We start from the raw sequence: 20,511 nt of genomic DNA on the forward strand, positions 1-20,511 counted from the left end.
CATCTGTCGTCTTCTTTTATCAAGACTGTTTGCAAACTGAAAGAGTTGAGCAAGTAACAAATGCAGTGATTGTGACCAGTTAAGGAGGACTTCTTTTGTGCCTTGTAGTCTAAATATCAAACAGCCGGATGTGTGTAGATAGTAGAGGTGCTGGAGAGAGATTCAAGGAGACCAGCATCTGGCTGGTCAGCTCAGTGTTTCACACTGCAGGCTGACTCCTGCCGCTTTTGAAGTCAGTCTCTTTTAAGTCACCTGGGGATACATTCTTGAAAGAGATACAGCCGTCGATAAGCAGGTTTTCTTATTCCACATCTGTAGAGCTTCACGACACACACTCTGATAAGAATGATAATAATCTCTCTGCTCCTGACCGCTCAGACAGACATATTATTGGATAGGAGGCAGGCCTATGCACATCTAATAGGCACAGGACTTAACAACAGTATTAATAGATGACAGGATGGGTAGTCTGACAAGAATACTGTGCTTTTGTGTAACTTCAGTAATTTTTCAGAGCTCTTTAGGAAATCTGAATCGTGACCTCTTTAGGAGTGAAATACAACTTTTTCATTCAAAGTTTGGGTGTACAAGTCATTTACTCTGGGGTGCGACTGAAGTAAACAACACATTTTTATTCACAAACACACCTCTGTGGAGATGCGCAGACATGAGTCCCTGCCCCCCACCGCGTACCTGCGTAGCTCAGATGTAGGCTACAAACAGCCTCAGAAGCTGCCTGTGATCTATACATAGAAGTGAGGCAAACGGCAGAGGCTAACTTTGATGGAGTATTATTTATTTATTTATTTTTCAAGCATAACAAACACATGCACACATATAAGAGGCACAAAATAAAAACTGGAACTTGTTGAGAAAGTAAAGTTAGATTGCAGATAAATGACAACGACACTCAGCCTGACAAATCAGCGTTTACAGACCAGATATGTTTTTCCTCCATGTTTTAAGTGGAGAAAGAAGTAGAACGATGCTGAAGGCTGTGTATGCAAAATAAATTTCAGTCAAAGATAATGATATCAAGCTACATATGTAGATGGAAGCAACATTTTATACACAAACAGTACATAAGGTAGGTGTATTTCATTGCAGTCCCTGTGATTATAGCAATCTCGAACAGCAGATTTGTGCGCCAGGTACTTGACTAGAGACATATTTTCTGGGGGAAGGACCCACAAACACACCATTTCATATAGGGCTGTCAAGTTTTAAATCACGATTAATCACAGAATTTCAATAGTTAATGACATTTAATTGAATTTTTAAATCACATGTTTTCAATTCCATCATTTAGCCTTACAAAACAGTTATGAAGTCCATATTGACAAGGTAAAGCAATTCTTGCTGGATTGTCTTGATTTGGAATCAAATGTAAAAAAAACAGCATGCGACTTGCATAAAGTGGGCATATCTGTAAAGGGGAGAGTCATGGGTACCTGAAGAACACATTTTCATTCAGATATCTTGAGGTCAAAGGGCAAGGGACCAGTTTTGACACCACGATTAATGAATTCCTCAGGTCTTCTAGTTTCACATGATATCAGAATCATCTCAGCCCGATACAGCCTCTTAAAGACAGAAATATCACCCGACAGTTACTGGGATTTAAAAAAAAATTACCTCGTTTTATACAGACCTCAATCAATTAAAGCGTTAACACTGACAGCCTTAGCTTAAATACATGACTTTCCAGTTAAATCGTTTAAAAGAATCAAAAAAGGCATTATATATTATTTAATTTCATTGAGTTATATTGTGCACAAACTCTACACACCGTAAATTTCTACACAGTGTATCAGCATTTCCAGACAGACACACACACACACACACACACACACACAGATAGATAAAGGCAAGCTGGAAGAACACACACACACACACACACACACAGATGATAACACACCTGCTGTTATCATCAGAATGTCCGTGGTGGTTATAGGATGAGCACAAGCATATTTACCCATCTCATTCATCTTGTGCTGTCCTATCTATCTGGCAGGCCGGCGCAGACACACATATCTCCCTATCCAGGGTACAGATGCAAGAGATCTATTTAGCTTTGCTTTGCTATTATCTTTTGTTCCTTCCTGCTCCCCTGTTGCATGCATCCTAGATTTATTTCCTTCACCTGTTCAGTTTGTTTTTCTGTTTTGCCGGTCTCTTTCACTGCTCTTAGGTCTCAGTCAGTTATATTTTCATCCTTACTCCACCCATTTAAGACAGGTCATTACATTAACTCTCATCCCCTAAAATTATATGGTTCTGTCACTATCTTGTTTTCTCCTCTTGTTCTGCTCTGTGGTCTCCTCACTCCTTTCTTCTCTCCTCTCCTCCTTTCCTTCTCTCCTTCAAGGCTGTTAGAGTTTTATTTTGTTCTAGGAAATCCAGTCAGCCTGGCCCATCTGCATGATTATGCACAGCACCGCTGATTGGTTCCAGGAAAATCATTCCAGTGGAACATGATGTCCTGGTTTGAAATAGCCCATAGAGTAACAAAATAACTCCCACTTCCTCTCCAATTTCAGTGTTGCAAACTTTATATCCACTCATTTCCAGTCTGATCAGACACCCAAGTCTGTCCTTAAGTGATTAGATTAATATTTTTCCCACATTATGGATTACGGTAATTGACAACTCTATCCTTTTATTTTAAGGCCGGGTGCTTTAGGGATCACGTTTTTCATTAAATCAGAACAGATCTGACAAGGTAATTTGATGCATCTGCTGTTAGGTGACAGTTTCATTAACTAGTTTCTTTTTCCATGACACCTGGATTATCATAAACTATAGTCTGGCACACTACACGTTAACACAGATTCATCTCTTTTTGATCATATTAAATTGCTAGAGCTACTTCTGTCATCTGTCTTTTTTATCTGGTCATCCAATTCATTGTTTCCCTGACAAAAAATGTTTGATGGCAACTGGTACTAAATTGGTTCGAGTATAGTTTGCGTTTTTTTTCTTAGCTTGCTCCATAGGCTCTACAAACTATCTCATGTTGGCATGGAGCAAAGACTTAGGTAAAGAAATATCTCACAGTGTGGGAGAGGGGAGTTTGAAAATGATACATTTATGTTCAGTAAATGCTAGAGCTTGACTTCAAGGTGATTTGACACTTACCTGATATCAAAAAAAAGGAAAAAACTGAAGGAATCGTATTAATCAATATCACTTCTCTGCGATATATGAATGGTTGGCACACTCTTTTCAGCTTGTCCAAATTTAGTGAAATATTGGAAGGACATTTTTGGTGGGTTTCTTCAGGCACGTGCACAGATAGACCATAGGTGTTGCTCATGCACTTGCACTTTTGGCCTCTGACTAACGAAGTGTGCTTTTTTCAAGAGATTTTTTCTTTTCTTTTTTGTTTTTAATAATTTTTTATTTTAGTTTTTAAATTGGCCCATAAAGGCGTGTTGTATTACCTACAACTGCATATGAGTCAAGCCCCTGCCCTCCCTCTTCAAACAGTAGAACACTTACAATACATTTACAGTTGTTTCATTAATTTATTTATTCACAGAACAACGTTTCACTATGTTTTTGTGTGAAGATTTGTTGATTTTTAATGGTTATTTTAAAGACCACTAAAGGCAATTGCCTCTGCACTTGCATTGCACTTTTCTAGTCGTGCAACCACTCAAAGCTCTTTCACATTACTGGCACATTCACTCATTCACACACACATTGGCCAAGGCTACCATACAAGGTGCCACCTGCTTCTCGGTTTTTAAACATTCATACACGCTCAACCAACAATGGAACAGCCATCTGAAGCAATTTGTGGCTCTGTATCTTGCCCAAGGATACTTTAATATGCAGACAATAGAAGCCGGGAATTGAACTGCCAGTGTGCATGATGTGGCATTGTTTTGTTTGTTGTTGCTTGTTGTACATAAGGGATAAATGTAGATGTCTAATGTGTAGCAGGTGCATATGATATTGATCTTGAGACACACCACGTATGTTAGCTAGTCACATTTCCCTTACTCAGTACTGTGCACAAATGCACTGAATGTACTCGGGCCTCAAGTACACCCTGCAGTGCGTGCATTACAGAGTAACAACATTTTTTGTTGTGTGCCCTTTTGTCACTTGAGCACCTGCCCCAGGAAATGTCTGTGCACGACACAGGTTTTCTTGGTTTCTTAACTACAGTAAGTCAAAATACAGATGGATTACTGAAGAACTGATTCTTTTTGGGTGCTTCAACAATGCTCTGTTGCTGCCTTTCAATTTATGCAAACCTGTACAGGTATGTTTGGGATGGTCACAGCCAAAAGTCTTGAATTGGTAATCCACTTGTCCGCCTGCTTTTTAACGGTGGCTGAGCTAAATGATTTCCTCACTGCACCTGCAGAAAACTCAGTATGACAAAAATGGCTCCCCTGAAAAGTTTCACGGGATAATTAAGACCATTTTATGATGCCAGGCTAAAGATATGGACTCTGAACTCCAGTAAGGACTGTAAGACAACACTGACTTTTCTGCAACTTGTTTTTCTTGGAAGCATTGCGAATGTCAAAGGCGAATACATTAATAATTTATACACTGTCTCGCTTTTTGTGTTTGTTTTTGACAGTTTTTGTTTTTGATGGGCAGAGGTGGGTGAAAAGATGTGTTTTATGCACTGGATGTAAATACTTTGAAATGTGTTAAATTAAACTGTCAAAAAGAGAAAATGTCTTTTTTGGCTTACCAGTATAGAAAGAGGAGCAACACTTATATTGCAGATGTGAGGAACTCTATTTTCTTGTCAGTATGTGGAAACACTTATGAGCTTACTTAAAATTGAAGATTGTGTCCAAATAACTAGAACTCATGTAACAGGGACATGTGCTACATAATCAATATTTAAATTTGAACAAATAGATTTTAGTGCCTCTCCAGTAGCAATTTTAACTCCAAACTTACCTGCCAAAGTCCAGTTAAAGAAAGACCAAGAAAAAAAAGAGTCATAAGGGTCCAGATGTTGCCAGGATAAGCAAGGTCAGAGGGAGCCAGTTTCAGTTGAAGTGTTCCTTTAACAGCAAAGCCAAAAAGAGGTGTCAGCAGACAAACATCTACACAGACTGAGAAACATATGTAGCTACTCAGTAAACCAAAAGAAAGACAGGCCTGGAAACTGACAAAGTACAAAGACTCAGTACCACAGACTACAACTTCAAGGCCCATTGTTTTGGAAGATAGAGCAGTCAGGACCAGGCAGACCAACCTGAGCACAGCAGGGCCTAAAAACAGATATTGTTTCTTCTTTTTTGTTTTTCCACAACAGAAATTTTCTGAACATGCCCAGGGCAAAAACAGACTCTCAGCTTACAAGCATACTGAGGATAAATCTCATCATGCGTCCAGCCTCGCTTGCACATACAATGTCAGTTTAGAGTGGTTAGTTCAGGGCTGTGCAAAATTGTTTGGGGGCAAGTGCTCAAGCAAAAAAAAGGTACCCATCAAATGATAATTTGTAGAAAACAGAATTATGGAGCACATCTTTTGCAAACACGTTCCAATTCCCAGCTTGGCAAATACCAAAGCTTAGTCACCTCATTGTTGTCTCATATCGATGCACAAGGCGTTCTTTAGCGTCTATATAGGTGCTTTCTCACTGCACAAAAAACACTAACACCCGCTAACATATTGCCAAGTTTACCATTGCTATTCTCTCCCGCGACAATTTACTCTGCAGTAGTCTATATTGGCTCCAGCTCCAATCAGCTTCAGTCAGCAGTGATGGACATGCAACACTCGGGTAGTCATGCAAACTTAAGCCTCTCTTCTGACAGAATGCTATGACCAAAAAAAAACGGTACAACTTTGTCTTGTTCCAAATTTAGTCTGCACCAAGTCTGAAAGAGAGGCTGAATAAGTAAGAGATATAAAAAACATAACCAACGTAACATTTTCACTGGCGTCCATTCTGCTTTCTGCCGTATATGAACCTATTTTCCAGTCCATCTGTGATGTCAAATGTGACACCAGTGAAAGAGAGGGAGGCACTCATCTACTGTAGAGCTGGCTCTAGTCCATTGACAACGGGAAAGCAGTTTATCACCTGTTTTTTACAGGTTTTCTCATGTTTAAAAACTTTCATACGCACTAATTTTGGTGTAAAAGGGACGTATGTGATGCACAGCTATCTCCTAGGTGAAACACATTGTTACACTTGGTTAATGTCAGACAGTCGCAGTTTTGTTTAGGCAGCTTATCTATTTGGTTAGGTTTAGAAATAAACATTATGTTTTGGCTTCAAATAAGTTGGCAATTTAGTGACCTAATACTGGATGCCAGACGCAGAACAGCCGCGAAGCGCACTGATTTTTTCAAGAAGCGCCACGTAATTCAGACTGATAACAATGGACGCGTTGCGGCCTTGATCTGCATTGATAGTTTCGGCATTTGCCGTGAGCAAATTTGGCAGGAAAACACACTAAATACTCTAGTATGAACTATATAAACACTATATTAGGCATTACATACATGATCTGACCATGATAAATGATTAAATATGCATCCAGTGCTCCCACAATGCTCTGTCTAAACACAAAGGGAAGGAGCAAGCAGACACACAGAGACAGATGGTCACACAGAGATGCACACACACACTCAGACACACATGCACCAGACACACAGCCAGAGACACATAAGCAAGTTAGGACAGAGAGACAGGTACGGAGCTCACCGTGTGATTGGAAAGGAGCAGAGAAGGATATTCGCTGCTGACCGGCATGGAGAAGTGCGTTCCTGGTGTGAACAGCCAGGTTATGGCTGACAGGTGGCTGCACAGCAATTAACTTATCAGGGCGCTTCCACTTTCAGTGTGAACCCAGTGTTAGAGACATTAAAAAAACACTGACTTTTGATTTCATGTGGGACACAAACAGTGGTCTCTTGGGTTAAAGTCAATGTTTGTTTGACCGATACACCACCCCTCCCACCCTACATGGAGATTCTCACTCTTCATCCTTCGTCAGTGCTCTCGGTTTCAGCTATTGTTGCGGATGGGTTCATATTGGAGATTGTTGAAAGCAAGATGCATTTCATAGAGACACCAAAGGGTGCCCTCAGCATAGGTATCATATGCCGAGGGGACGTGACAAAGTGCTGGCCTATGACAACCTCAAAATAAGAACAGGCTGCTCTCACTTACTTATTTATTTCAATTTTCAGAGGGGTTTTATTTCAGTAACAAACAATGCCGAGGCTCAGGGAAAACACTGCGGTTAACTGGCTGGCTGTCACCAATAAAGACAGGTCAGAGAGACGTGTTTGCTGCTCTGCAGGGCACTCGATTTGCGTGTGTTAACTGCAGTGGCTGTGACAAGGGAATTGAATGAGGAAGAGGCAGGGGCTCATACAATCTCGCAGAATTAGATCTCAGTTGCAGTTGTTGGGCTTTACAACTCACATTTAATTGCATATTGATGCCATGGGCCAAATTTAAAAAAAAATTAATGTGAAATTAGAAAAAAACTGTCTTGCAGAAAGGGCACTTAACTATTCAGAAGCAGCAAGGACGGGCGCTTGAGGACCACCCGGGGTCTATCTGTGCACGTGCCTGCACACATTCCCCCAATCCAGCCTCCTGTCTGCCATGTGAAGTAATTGGCCTGACTCAGAGGGAAATCTCCTTTCTGAGCAGCGGTCTTGGGTTGCAGATTGCCATAGGTTGCTCTCTCAGAGGACCTGACCCAGCAAGGCTGCAGCTTATCTAATGCCTGATAGGGGTTGCAGCAGTGTGCACACACATACACACACACACAATTAGGCTTCACACACACACACACACACACACACACACACACACACACACACACACACACAGATACTCACACACACAGATAGGAATGTGTATAAATATGAATAAGAAATTCACCCATGCATGGACATGTATTATTAAAGCATTTTCTCCTTGGCACACAAGCATACACTGACATACATGCACGCACACTGCCTTAAGAGTCTGTTGGTACATCGTCTCAGTCAGGGGTAGCTTTGGATAGTTCGTTTGATGTCCAACACACGGCAAGATTAAAAACAATCAACAACAACAATAACAGCAGCAGACACAACAGCTCCAGCATATGGCTATTAAATCTAAAAGGCGCTCATGCATCAAAAGGCAACTAGATTTCTATCATTATTATCAACACTATGTGGCTGCTTCAGGGGCTCATTTTAGCAAATATCATTTCCCATAGACAACAGATTGGGCCATGAGATAGGCTGAGAGTGAAATGAACAAATATGCTAATAGGATGACAGAATGTAACACATACAGTTCCATGTACAGATGAGCAAACATGGAAAGAAGAAAATAAGTACCGCTAATGGTTTTCAGAACAAAAGAAAGATAAGATTGAGTTCAAGCCAGAGGAGAACTGTCAAGTTAGACGACACCTACCATGCTGTGTTTAGTAAATTATCCTGGTGATTTAGAGCATAAATACATGAGATCAAAGCTTCTTCTAACTGTGTGTTAGGGCAAGCCTCTATCCAGCTGCAAAATGCAGCCTATTATACTTTATGAGACTGGGACCAGGCTGCATGCCTGCACATTAGCAATTAGCTTGCCTTGCTTTGTTAAGATATTGTTAAATTTAAAGGTGTATATATATATATATATATATATATATATATATATATATATATATATATACATACATACATACATACATACACACATGACTTTATACATGATGACATCACAAATTTAACACTTATTTCTCTGGTTTCTGCCATTGAGAGTAAGTGGCTCATGCTCATGCAAAAACATTGATAGAATTATCTCAGAAAAATTTGGAATTCTTAATTTAGGTGGTGTTCCTCTTTAATGGAGCATGAGCTAGCATATGGTAAACATCTACTCCTAAAGATGATTTATGATTTGCTACAACTCATAAACAGACACTAGCACATTAAACAAACGTTTAACATAATATGGTATTGATTTTATCTCCGTGTAGTGCTCTAGAGAGACAGTTTTAAAAAAAAAAATGTTAATATAATATTAGCTAGATATTTTTTCAAAAGCAAAGCACTGTTTGATAAATTGAAGGCAAATTACTTTTGCCACTGGCAGTTATCCACCATGATTAGCCACAACTAACCATTTTACTTAATGATACTCCTACTATCTCACCATCAGTGGCACCCATTATCATTTCAACAGTAGCGCCCAATAAGATGGATACTCTACAATAAATACATCCCGGCCAGCGAATATATCAAAATGGCTGCTACAATCATAAAAACACTAAAGCAATGTTTCTAGCTCAACATACAACCCCACATTGTGCCTTTTGCATAGGCCCACACCTCCCTGATGTAATAGGTGACATGTCAGAGGTCAGCCCTTGAGTTATGATTATTGGGACCACAGGGGACTAAGAAGTGTTGGATTTAGGGTGCTGGGCATGTTTCATTCACCCTTCAGCTGTCACAAATCCCCTCCAGAGACCAGGCCTCCACTGACTGACAGGTGTAAGTAATGACTCAAGTTCAGAGGTCACCAGTCAACATAAGCACACAGGCAAAGCACAGCTGCATGCAACCTCTGATACGCCAACCTTGCGTCCCTGATGATTGAGAGTTTCCATCATTAAGTGAAAACTCTGCAAATGTAGAGCCTGTGAACAAAAGCCTAATTAATTAGAACAGAGTTTCACTCATAAAGCAATTCATAACTTTTATATGATTTTGCTGCACTTTAATTCATTATAATCAGTTCATTTGAGGACTGCAAAACTATTTTGGATTCCTTTATTTAAAAAGAAAAAAAAACTCGTTAATTTATCAAATGGATTTACTTCCAATGTGAACTTCATGAATTTGCAAAAATAATACTTTTCATTACCTTCCTTATTTTGCCATTCGTCATCTTGAGTGTGCTCTTCACTTTTCTGCCTTACAGGAGGAGAACGAGGTCCTTGGAAACAAGATGGAGAAAGAACATGGTGGATGAAGGAGGGGGCCGGTGCTCATTATGGCAGTGTGCATTCCAGAAAGTGAGAGATCAGCCTAGAGGCCCTCGGCAGCTGACAGCAGCTGCATTTCCCAGTCTTATGGGGACGGTGGTGGTGGTGGAGATGGTAAGTGGAGAGGACAGTCGAAAGGGAGGCAGGGTTGGGAATGGGATGGAGATGTCCGGAGGGACTTAGTTATCATTTGGCATTCCTCTTCTCCTTTCATCACTCTGTATAATGCCATACATGTGGGTGTAGGGGGAAGAGGGAGGTATCATGGGGAAGGGGTGGGTGTTTGGGGAGAGGAGGGATCTTGTTCTAGGTACAGAGAATTTTCTAATTGTATTGAAGTTTTGAAGGCACCGCCCCTCCTTCCCCCTCCCTGCTCATGTTCCTCTGGGCTTTAACTTGTGACAAACACTAGCATCACAGGTATCTGAATGGAGGACAGTTAAAGCTTTCAGTCTTGTTGATGCATGCACAGAGTACAAATTCCGGGTGTGAAGAATAAAACCTGTAGTAATGGATGAAGAAAAGTGTGCTCTGATTGGCCACAGATTGTTATTGGCTGGCATATATATATATACACATATTCGGAAAGTTGTAGTTTATTTGCATTCTGTGGAAAACAGAAATGTTTTCCTCAGTACAGGTATTAGCTTTTTGCTAAGTACAATCCAGATTGGTTCTTAGAAGCTATTTACCATCCTTTGATTCTGGTATCATTTAGTTTTCAATAATTTTAAGAAAACATTTGTTATATTTATATGGTTGAACCAACAAGGGTTATTTTGATCCTCCACCAGAATATTCTCCCCTACCAACAGAAAATGTCCACTGTGACAATTGTTGGGTAAATTATTGAGTGCTGACTATATGGCAATAGATTTTAGTTTTGTTTTTCTACTTTTCTTTCACTATAGTCTTTTGGCATAAGTAACTGCAGAAAGGTGAAAGGGCTTACTGTGAGCATGTCAGGGAGAAAACAACTAAGAGAAGACATTCAGATGGCTGTCTATAGCAATTACACTAACCAAGACTGTGTGTCTGTTTTGGCTGTTAGCGTGTGCTGAAGCTGTTGTGTCCCTCTCCACTGTCTTGAACAACCGATCGACTCTCCCCAGAGAGCCACTTAGTCTGTCCTCCATCCAGCCTCTTGAGTTACAGCTCACCAGCACACATGCTCCCATCAGAGGAGCTGCTTTCTGACCACACAACATGCACAAACATGCACCCGCATGAGCTCCAACATGCACACATGAAAAAAACTCAGAAAACGACACGTGCAACTTTTAACTGAGTCTGAGAGGACTGCTTCTTAGGCTCCATGTGAACTCTTCACGATAATCACAGCAGTTGTCAAATTCAAGTGGCGTTTGTTAAGTGAAGTGGGTGAAATGACAGGGATGTTTTCCAACATACACCTGTAGTCTCTTTATTCTCAAAAGGACTTTGATGGACAATGTGGGGGTGCAGGGTGAGATAAGCTCCTGTCTGAGTCATTATCAAACCGAAATGGGATAATTTATTTTTTTAAATGTTTGAATACTGGACATTTTATTCATGGACGACATGTTGCTTTTGAGTGTTGTTATTTATATGCATTTTCAGTGCTTTTATAACCAAAAACAAAATTATTTGAGCTCCATTTTCTTTGTTCTAACAGGAGAAATCTCGAAAATCTCAAAGCCTGAAAATTGAACCAAATCTATCTGCCTGGCTGCATACCATACAGTAAGTGAAAATGATTTTCTTTTGTTTTGTGTGACTTCCACTAAACGTCATACTGTGGAGTCCTGGGCTACACATGCAAGGATGCCTTTCTGGCATATCTGTCTTCCTATATAGCTAATGATGTTATTGTGCTGTGCATTGATTGTCCACATGAGATTAGGATGACCTTGAGTTTGTTGTGTGCACTAATGTTACATGGCAAAACACTGTGAAAGCATTCCTTTTTCCTTGTTGTATTTGTTTTTTGTCAATAATGCAGTGCCCGTTCAAAGTGTGCCTGGTCAGAATGGACCTATAGTTTGGCCTCCTGTGCTGCTGCTTGCAAATTCTCAAGAACTGCTCATCCAAACAACTTCATACCCAACCCTGCCTTCCCTTGAATCCTAAGCAATATACCTGCCATAAAATAATAGTAACCCCTAGCAATGATAAAGTATATGCATCATTTGATAACTGCTATCTATTTTGGTCCAGGCTGTTTCTGGGAACAAAGGCATTCATTCCAAAAATTACATTGCTGATGCTTGAAATGTTTGAGTTTGCTACAGTGTAACATATACAGGCTCTTTTTTTTAACTGTTGTGTAATGTGTAACTAAAGCAAGCCAGTAAAAGCAAGCAGTACCCAAGGACAGAGAGATAGACGGAGACTCCTTTCATTGTAGTGATATTATTTTCTGCATTTCTCTGTGTCCACACCGTGATGTTTTTGGGTTGTCTGTGTGGCCCTTATGTCCCATTCTCATAAACACAATATTTCAAAAATGCATCAAAGGAATTCTCTAAAATTTGGCACAAATGTCCACTTGGACTCCAGGATAAACTGTTTAGATTTTGGTGGTGAAAGATCACTGTGGCCTCACAAAACATGTTTTTGGCCGTAACTCCAACTAATTATGACAAAATTTCTAACAAATGTCTAATAGGATGAAATGATGCAGTGATGACGTTACATATTCAAAAGGTCAAAGGTCTGCTTCACTATGACATGATAATGTTCTTCAAAACCACTTTTTTGGCCATTATTCAATGCCATAACTAAGGTACAAAAGGGGAGACATTTGTTGGAATACTGAATTGGTGACACTAATCTTTGGTGTCCACCTTTAAACTGCGCAGACACACAAATTAGTTAAGACAACACATACTATAAAAAAAGTACAAAGTGGCCATTTCAAGTATGAGCAGATGTTACTGCTCTCTGCAGTCAGTGTTTTCACTCATCTTGACGGGTAATGTGAGATTGCCTTTATTAAGGTCCTCAGTGGGGTGTATGTGTGTCTTTCTCAAATGGGGGTACGCGTACCTCTGGGGGTGCGTGGAGGTATTCCAGGGGGGTACATGTCATGTATAACTCCTAAAAAAATGATTATATTATAAAAACTGAAACTGAATTTTATATTCAATATTCAATTTCAGTTAAGTGATGGCTATTAAAAGTTCTTATGTATGAAGATTTGCATGATGGCAAAAGAAATGATTTGCCATGAATTTAGTCATGGATTCTTTGTTCTTTTACATTTGAAATATTTAAAATGAGTAAATGACAAAGTTTAGCTCACGGGACCTCTTTTGATGAATGTGACGAATGGTTCGAAGTTTCCCTCGCCCTGACGCGGGTCGCTGGCCCCCCCCCCCAGAGCCAGGCCTGGAGGTGGGGTTCGAGGTGAGCGCCTGGTGGCGTGGGACCTCCTTCCCGTGGGCTTACCATCCATAGGAGGGGCCAAAGGGGGTCGGGTGCTGTGTGAGTTGGGCGGCAGCCAGAGGCGGAGACCTTGGCTGTCAGATCCTCGGCTGCAGAAGCTAGCTCTAGGTGGAACTCTTGTGGAATGTCACCTCTCTGGTGGGAGAGGAGCCTGAGCTGGTGTGCGAGGTTGAGAAATTCCGACTAGATATAGTCGGCCTCACCTCGACACATAGCATGGGCTCCAGAACCAGTCTTCTCGAGAGGGGTTGGACTCTCTTCCACTCTGGAGTTGCCACTAGTGAGAGGCGCCGGGCAGGGGTGGCAATACTTATTGCCCCCCGGCTCGGTGCCTGAATGTTGGAGTTTACCCCGGCGAATGACAGGGTAGCCTCCCTCTGCCTTCGGCTGTGGGAACGGATCCCGACTGTTGTTTGTGCCTTTGATCCAAACGGCAGTACAGAGTACGCACCCTTTTTGGAGTCCTTAGAGGGGGTGCTGGAGAGTGCTCCTCCTGGGGACTCCCTCGTTCTGTTGGGGGACATCAACGCTCACATTGGCAACGACAGTGAGACCTGGAGGGCATGATCGGGAGGAATGGCCCCCCTGATCTGAACCCGACTGGTGTTTTGTTTTTGGTCTTCTGTCCTCGCCGCAGACTGTCCATAACAAACACCATGTTCAAGCATAATGGTGTCCATATGAGCACTTGGCATCAGGACACCCTAGGCCACAGTTCAATGATCAACTTTGTAGCTGTGTCGTCGGACATGCGGCCACATGTCTTGGACACTCGGGTAAAGAGAGGGGCGGAGCTGTCAACCGATCACCTAACTGGTGGTAAGTTGGCTCTGATGGTGGGCGAGGATGTTGGTCAGACCTGGCAGACCCAAACATATTGTGAGCTTCTACTGGGAACATTAGAAGGAGCTTCAGCTCCCACCTCCAGGAGAGCTTTGACCATGTCCCGGGGGAGGCAGGAGACATTGAGTCAGAGTGGGCCATGTTCCATGCCTCCATTGTTGAGGCGGCCGATTGGTGCTGTGGACGTAAGGTGGTTGGTGCCTGTCATGGCAACCACACCTGAACCCGTTGGTGGAAACCGGCAGTGACGGATGCCATTAAGCTGAAGAAGGAGTCCTATCGGGCCTTCTTGGCCTGTGGGACTCTGGAGGCAGCAGACAGGTACCAGCAGGCCAAGCAGAACGCAGCTACGGCGGTCGCCAAAGTGAAAACCCAGGCGTGGGAGGAGTTTGGTGAGGCCATGGAGAACGACATCCGGATGGCTTTGAAGAGGTTCTGGACCACCGTCCGGCGTCTCAGGAGGGGGAAGCAGTGTTCTGTCAACACTGTGTATGGTGGGGACGGTGCGCTGCTGACCTTGACTCGGGACACTGTGGATCGGTGGAAGGAATACTTTGAAGACCTCCTCAATCCCACTGACCCGCCTTCCGGTGAGGAAGCAGGGTCTGGGGACTCGTTAGTGGGCTCTCCCATCTCTGGGGCTGAGGTTGCTGAGGTGGTCAAAAAGCTCCTCGGTGGCAGGGCCCCGGGGGTGGATGAGATCCACCCGGAGTTCCTTATGGCCCTGGATGTTGTGGGGCTGTCATGATTGACACGATTCTGCAACATTGCGTGGACATTGGGGGCAGGGCCTCTGGACTGGCAGACTGGGGTGGTGGTCCCTCTTTTTAAAAAGGGGGACCGGAGGGTGTGTTCCAAGTATAGGGGGATCACACTCCTCAGCCTCCCTAGTAGGACCTATTCAGGGGAGAGGAGGGTCCGTCGGACAGTCGAACCTCAGATTCAGGAGGAGCAATGCGGTTTTTGTCCTGGTCGTGGAACTGTGGATGAGCTCTGGACCCTTGGCAGGAACCTTGAGGGTGCATGGGACTTTGCCCAACCAGTCCACATGTGCTTTGTTGACTTGGAGAAGGCATTCGACCATGTCCCTTGGGGAATCCTGTTGGGGGTACTCCGGGAATATGGGGTATCGGACCCCCAGATATGGGCCGTCCATTCCCTGTACGACTGGTGCCAGAGCTTGGTCTGCATTGCTGGCAGTAAGTCGGACTCGTTTCCGGTGAGGGTTTTACTCCGCCAGGGCTGCCCTTTGTCACTGATTCTGTTATAACTTTTATGGGCAGAATTTCTAGGTGCAGCCAGGGTGTTGAGGGGGTTCCAGTTTGGTGATCTCAGGATTGGGTCTCTGCTTTTCGCGGATGATGATATGGTCCTGTTGGCTTCATCAGGCTGTGTCCTTCACCTCTCAATGGATCGGTTCGCAGCTGAGTGTGAAGCAGCCGGGATGAGAATCAGCACCTCCAAATCCGAGGCCATGGTTCTCAGCCAGGAAAGGGTCGAGTGCCCTATCCAGAGCGGGAAGGAGATCCTGCCCCAAGTGGAGGAGTTTAAGTACCTCGGGGTCTTGTTCACAAGTGGGGGAAGGATGGAGCGGGAGATCGGGTGCAGCGTCTGCAGTAATGCAGACTCTGCACTGATCTGTCGTGGTGAAGAGGGAGCTGAGCCGAAAGGCAAAGCTCCTGATTTACCGGTCGATATTCGTTCCTACCCTCACCTATGGTCACGAGTTTTGGGTAGTGACCGAAAGAACAAGATCGCGGGTACAAGCAGCCAAAATGAACTTCCTCTGTAGGGTGGCTGGGCTCTCCCTTAGAGATAGAGTGAGAAGTTTGGTCATCCAGGAGGAGCTTGAAGTAGAACCGCTGCTCTACTGTGTTGAGAAGAGCCAGATGAGGTGGCTCGGGCATCTAATTAGGATGCCTCCCGGACACCTCCCTGGTGATGTGTTCAGGGCACGTCCCACCTGTAGGAGACCCCGCAGAAGACCCAGGACATGCTGGAGAAACTATGTCTCTCAGCTGGCCTGGGAACACCTCGGAATCCCCCAGGATGAGCTGAACGAAGTGGCCGGGGAGAGGGAAGTCTGGGCTTCCCTGCTTAGGCCACTGCCCTTGTGACCTGACACCGGATAAGCGGAAGAAAATGGATGGATGGATGGATGGATGGAAAATGAGTTTTTTCAAATGTTTGAAATTTGAAAGTGTTTTTCAGTTACAATGTTTAATAAATCAGACACTGATGGCACAGCACTGTGTTGTATCTTTTTTTTTCTACCAAAAATGTTTTCTGCTGGTATAACATAATATAATATTTCAAAGTGGGTGCATTAAAGAAAAAAAGTGAGAACCACTGTACTAGGGTATTGTGGTTTATAGTCTGCACCTTAACCCCTCGGTCACCAGGGCACCCTGAATTTTTGCAGTGTTGATGGTTAGGTTGTTGCTACTTACATAGTCACGCTGTTTGATCTTTTCTCTAGGTAGCCACAATACCTCGTGTTTAACAGCACAGGTTTGTTTTTATTAAATATTTTAGCCCATTAGAACCAGGAGCAGGAAGCATACATTTTATACGTTCTCTAGTCTGTCTGCATACACTGGCAAGTCATAAAGCTGAATGTTGTATAATCCCTATGGAGCTCTGCAACAGCCAGTAACAGCATCACATAAAGTATGACTGTGCACTGTATCCCTCTTCACCAAGTATGAATACCATTACACCATCTGAAGTGCATCTATGGAACGTACCTCTTAATGCTATGAGCATCTGTTAAGATGGCAGGTGCTGGTTAAGAGCAGTAATGACTGCCATTAACCAATGTTTCACTGCTCTACATAATTCTGCTTCACATGCATCACTGCTGTGTAGTGCCAGGCCATGAGAACATACTTTGAGAAGTGTGGAATGAAAGTGATGCACTGTGTTTTTATGAAGATCCGATTTATGTATCGTGCAGCTGAGGAAGGTTTTAATTAAACATCTGCAGTCATGATAATACAGGTATGCGCTGTGTAGCAGAAGTAGGAGTAAAGTGTAGCTTTCCCCTTTGACACAAAATGCTGAAGGCAAACTTGGTGGGGGATTTACATATCTTTATCCCAATGCCCTCATTAGAGAGAGGTCAGCCTTGTCTGTTATCATCTGCTCTCTTGCATCACCCTGTGAGGGCAGTCAAGTTAAGGGCATATGTAGAATTTCTACACAAGACCAGTTTACCTTCTGCACTTACCCAGAGCAAAAGACATCAGGAGGCCTTTCAATAATACAACACTATGGCAGGGTTTCCACTTCCATTTTGAGGGTTAGATGTGATAAAAAACCAGTGACATGTCTCTTTGCACATCAGGGAGGGAGACAATGAGAGGAAAAGCTTGTAACTTCTGGCATGGCATGCTGTGTGCACAGCTATGACAAGAAATGCGGAGGAATGTCAGGCGATCAGATATGCTTTGGCAGCCAAGGTTATGAGTTATGAAGCTGATATTAGAGAGATGGGAGCAACGAGTGGGAAGTGGATGACCTTCATCACTCACTATCCATCCTTTCCCTTCTCTCCCTCTGTTCTGCAAGCCATGAAGCAAAGGAGCACTTCTGTGTGAACTCTCTAATTAGGAAGACCTTGACGTGCCAATCTCATCCATTGTTCGTCTTCATTTTGGTGGGAAAATATTTCATTGATTTTTGCAGCAATCGAAGGCGGGTAGAGCTGAGAGGGGGCTCTGTGTGGGATTAGACTCTGCGGGGGGTTTCTGGGATGGGTGGGGAGTTTGTCAGGCAGTGTGTGTGTGTGTGTGTGTGTGTGTATGTGTGGAAGCAGTGTAATGTCCCTCCTCATAACCCCTACCCCTTCTCACCCTCTGAAAGAACCAATTACAGCCGTGATCCTCAAGCCATCATAACTCACCTCGTCCTCCAGCTCCCATTGTTCACTCGGTACCTGCTGTACAACTGCAGACTGTCTTTCTTCACATATTGTTATGATGAATCCAGCTCATTAGCAAACATCTGGATTCGGCAATGCTTTTGTTTATTTTCTCCTAGGCGCGGTTAGAATAAAAGATTGCCATTTTTTCATAATCAAACGAAACCAAGTACTTGTCAAACGCTCTTTTGTAATCCTAATGCTTACTAAACATTAGAATGACACTAACATCAGTTAAGTGCAGTTTACACTTTCCTTAGGGTGGTAAAGTGGGACATATTTTTAAGTGGGACAGATAAACATCGTAATGATTTTTTGGGCAAAATCACCTTCCAATCACCAAATCTAATCTTGAATTAAAGTCAGTGCAGTTTAAGCATAGTTATATCAAGAAAATCAGGAAACTGCCATGGAGGTGGGGCCTCGTTCATTCTTATGAGTACTGCTGCTCACTGCTCAGTGAAGCAAAAAAAAAAAAAAAGCTGTATTTTCGCAATACGAAATCTTTCGAATCACCGAGTCCATGGAGCATGCGCACTGTGCCAATGCGGGTAATTTCCACTGGCAGAGCGGCTGACTTACGGTTTAGCATCTTACTAGCTTTAATGGTCATCAAATAATAAAATATTGTGGCTGGGTTAGACTTTGCAATTTAATCTAACTGAATGCATTAAATCTTGAAAGTAAAGGGAATAATTTTGCGGAGGATTTGACACTCACAAAAAAGTATCTAGTGATTTATAGAGGTCTTTTTCCCAATGCAAGTCAAAAGTAGAAAGTCTTTTTGGGCCCCATAGCATCACATGATGATCTCATTCCACTTTTGGCCACCATGTAAAATTTGCTTCAAAGCCTGGCACTCCTTCTGGGGGCTTGAGTGTGAACATATGGTAGGTTCAGCAGCATGACTTTTCATTTCTCAATGGTAAGGCTGTTGATGGAAGTTAAATTAGGTAACAACCTGTACTACTTGATAATTATGAATTTGTTCAACTATTGGTTGAAACTGTGTGTATAGATGAACAACACTTCTCTACTTACACCAGCTGTGCAAAAATATCCCAAATCTTGCCACTGCTATCTTGAGGCGGTGATGTCATTTGGAGCCCAAGTCTAGCAGTAATGATCTTCACAGTGGTTCGGTTCCAGGTATTATACCCATCCGACCAGTCGCGAGCAGTGCTGTTGGCACACATAGCTGACTATCATGATGTCAAAGCATTAAATAACTAATTAAAATCAAGCTCATCAGAAAAAAAGAATACATGAGCACACATCAGGGTGATAAGAACTACCTTAAATAATAGAAACTGTCTTTGTAAAAAATTTATTTGGCTTGTACTTTGAGTTTTTAATTTGGCCCATGACCTGTTCACTAACATGGAGGAGGGGGGTTCATGATCTCTGCTGCAGTCAGCCACAATGTCTGAGATGTTTCATCTGCACTTTTTGTGAGCTGTCATGTCATCCATCTTTTTATTCTTTCTATGGCTGAAACACACAAAAAATGTGTAAAATAATGCTCTGTTTTTAGACAAAAATGCTCTCTATCACTGTCCCACATAGGACAGCATTGGTGGGGTAAAATAAGAGACTATTTTATGCTTTACTTATGCTGTAAATCTAGAATTTAATCAGGTGTTATCAGCATGCCAGTTAGTCACACCCCTGACATGATTACTGTCGCAACCCCCTCTAGCTTTGTAGACAGCATTGTAGTCTATAAACTTAGCAGATCGACACATTAGACCTAGAATCTAGATTATTTTAACTGGTCCATAATTTAGTCTAGGTTGATGAACAACTTTTAAAATCAGTAAATAAATGAAGTTTTAGAAATCTACTGAGACTAATGCCAAAAAAATGTCTTACTACGTAAGTTCACCATATTTTTCTAAGCTCTTGCAGTAAGAACTGTACTGACTGCTGCCGCCTTCCCCCTTGGAGTTTACAGCAATCACCTCTTTCTGTCCCTTTCTCTCTCACTCTCTTCCTCTGTCACTCTATAGACTGTCTCTAAATTACGCCTTACCCCTGCAGCTGCCAAAGTCTCTCTCTGAAATGATTATTCCTACCACACAGAAGATTGCTTTTGGTAATTATATGTATCATAATTAAATTTGATGAACTCCTTCGAGACATAAAATCTCATTTGACCCAGGTGCTGGATTCCTCTTCCTATACACAAAAGGCGAAATGTCCTCGACTATTAAGAGAGATACACTTTTGAGTCTTGCTACTGACATCTTGATTAAGCAAAGCAGTATTTCCACATTTGCTGAATTCACTGAGGTCCATCAATAACTTAATTACTGAACAAGTGAGATG

At 42.5% G+C, this 20,511-nt stretch overlaps 1 long non-coding RNA gene across 1 annotated transcript in view; it reads left to right on the forward strand.

Annotated features, from left to right (window-relative positions):
* LOC148188092 (uncharacterized) overlaps nucleotides 1-12,975 on the forward strand; it is a 197,247-nt gene extending 184,272 nt beyond the window's left edge. Inside the window, exons 4-6 of the long non-coding RNA XR_015778143.1 lie at nucleotides 9,929-10,106; nucleotides 11,647-11,714; nucleotides 11,974-12,975. This is a non-coding gene — a long non-coding RNA (uncharacterized LOC148188092). The remainder of the gene's footprint in view (nucleotides 1-9,928; nucleotides 10,107-11,646; nucleotides 11,715-11,973) is intronic.
* Nucleotides 12,976-20,511: the final 7,536 nt, after the last annotated feature.

This window comes from Plectropomus leopardus, chromosome 12 (assembly GCF_026936395.1).
Source record: "Plectropomus leopardus strain MGB_pleo_1.0 chromosome 12, ASM2693639v1, whole genome shotgun sequence".
Classification (NCBI taxonomy): domain Eukaryota; kingdom Metazoa; phylum Chordata; class Actinopteri; order Perciformes; family Serranidae; genus Plectropomus; species Plectropomus leopardus.